This window comes from Anopheles moucheti (assembly GCF_943734755.1).
Source record: "Anopheles moucheti chromosome X unlocalized genomic scaffold, idAnoMoucSN_F20_07 X_unloc_5, whole genome shotgun sequence".
Classification (NCBI taxonomy): domain Eukaryota; kingdom Metazoa; phylum Arthropoda; class Insecta; order Diptera; family Culicidae; genus Anopheles; species Anopheles moucheti.
This window is the reverse complement of record NW_026453559.1, coordinates 565,001-567,500: the sequence shown is the minus strand read 5'-3', so window position 1 is coordinate 567,500 and position 2,500 is coordinate 565,001.

Here is a 2,500-nt window from a genome sequence, read left to right as displayed (position 1 = left end):
CATCATCGAAAATTTTTTCCAAAGTTGAAGCAAATGGGCCCTAGAGTATGAAAAGTGAAACCACGGATCGATTTGAGAAATAAAAATTTTTTGTATGGGAGGGCCCCTGCTAGAACATTTTTCCCAAGTGCGACCATTTTACCCAGTGAGTCAAAAAAAAAAATTTTTCACGGTGACTCAAAACTTCAATATTAGACTCCCCTGAGGAAGAAAAGTGAAACGAAAATCATTTTTGAGAAGAAAAAATTTTTGTATGGGAGGGCCCCTGCTAGAACATATTTCCCAAGTGCGTCGATTTTGGGTCGCCGACACAAGCTCGGGTCAAAAAATTTTTTTTTTCACGGTGACTCAAAACATCAATTTTAGACTCCCCTGAGTATGAAAAGTGAAACGAAAATCATTTTTGAGAAGAAAAAATTTTTGTATGGGAGGGCCCCTGCTAGAACATTTTTCCCAAGTGCGTCGATTTTGGGTCGCCGACACAAGCTCGGGTCAAAAAAATTTTTTTTTCACGGTGACTCAAAACATCAATTTTAGACTCCCCTGAGTATGAAAAGTGAAACGAAAATCATTTTTGAGAAGAAAAAATTTTTGTATGGGAGGGCCCCTGCTAGAACATTTTTCCCAAGTGCGTCGATTTTGGGTCGCCGACACAAGCTCGGGTCAAAAAAATTTTTTTTTCTCGGTGACTCAAAACATCAATTTTAGACTCCCCTGAGTATGAAAAGTGAAACGAAAATCATTTTTGAGAAGAAAAAATTTTTGTATGGGAGGGCCCCTGCTAGAACATTTTTCCCAAGTGCGTCGATTTTGGGTCGCCGACACAAGCTCGGGTCAAAAAATTTTTTTTTTCACGGTGACTCAAAACATCAATTTTAGACTCCCCTGAGTATGAAAAGTGAAACGAAAATCATTTTTGAGAAGAAAAAATTTTTGTATGGGAGGGCCCCTGCTAGAACATTTTTCCCAAGTGCGTCGATTTTGGGTCGCCGACACAAGCTCGGGTCAAAAAAATTTTTTTTTCTCGGTGACTCAAAACATCAATTTTAGACTCCCCTGAGTATGAAAAGTGAAACGAAAATCATTTTTGAGAAGAAAAAATTTTTGTATGGGAGGGCCCCTGCTAGAACATTTTTCCCAAGTGCGTCGATTTTGGGTCGCCGACACAAGCTCGGGTCAAAAAAATTTTTTTTTCTCGGTGACTCAAAACATCAATTTTAGACTCCCCTGAGTATGAAAAGTGAAACGAAAATCATTTTTGAGATGAAAAAATTTTTGTATGGGAGGGCCCCTGCTAGAACATTTTTCCCAAGTGCGTCGATTTTGGGTCGCCGACACAAGCTCGGGTCAAAAAAAATTTTTTTTCTCGGTGACTCAAAACATCAATTTTAGACTCCCCTGAGTATGAAAAGTGAAACGAAAATCATTTTTGAGAAGAAAAAATTTTTGTATGGGAGGGCCCCTGCTAGAACATTTTTCCCAAGTGCGTCGATTTTGGGTCGCCGACACAAGCTCGGGTCAAAAAAATTTTTTTTTCTCGGTGACTCAAAACATCAATTTTAGACTCCCCTGAGTATGAAAAGTGAAACGAAAATCATTTTTGAGAAGAAAAAAATTTGTATGGGAGGGCCCCTGCTAGAACATTTTTCCCAAGTGCGTCGATTTTGGGTCGCCGACACAAGCTCGGGTCAAAAAAATTTTTTTTTCTCGGTGACTCAAAACATCAATTTTAGACTCCCCTGAGTATGAAAAGTGAAACGAAAATCATTTTTGAGAAGAAAAAATTTTTGTATGGGAGGGCCCCTGCTAGAACATTTTTCCCAAGTGCGTCGATTTTGGGTCGCCGACACAAGCTCGGGTCAAAAAAATTTTTTTTTCTCGGTGACTCAAAACATCAATTTTAGACTCCCCTGAGTATGAAAAGTGAAACGAAAATCATTTTTGAGAAGAAAAAATTTTTGTATGGGAGGGCCCCTGCTAGAACATTTTTCCCAAGTGCGTCGATTTTGGGTCGCCGACACAAGCTCGGGTCAAAAAAATTTTTTTTTTCACGGTGACTCAAAACATCAATTTTAGACTCCCCTGAGTATGAAAAGTGAAACGAAAATCATTTTTGAGAAGAAAAAAATTTGTATGGGAGGGCCCCTGCTAGAACATTTTTCCCAAGTAAATTCGATTTTACCCGGTGAGTCAAAAAATTTTGATAAAAATATTTTTCCAAAATCGTGTTCATTGCCTATTATAAGGGACCAGGTCAGCTCACACGCATTTTTGGAGACCATATGGAAAGTGCGTCTGGGATTGCGGAAATTAAGTTTAGAGTGTTAAATGATGGTTTCGCAATCCCGAAAGGCTCAAAATCCACCCTAAGGTTCCCCGGGTGAAATGTGGTTTCCAAGGTGTGAGCACTATCGGTGATAGAGTTGGAATGTGATTTCCAGAGCGCAGGGCGACTGGGCTAGAGCGAAAATCATAGACAAAGGTAAGTATTGGACTGAAC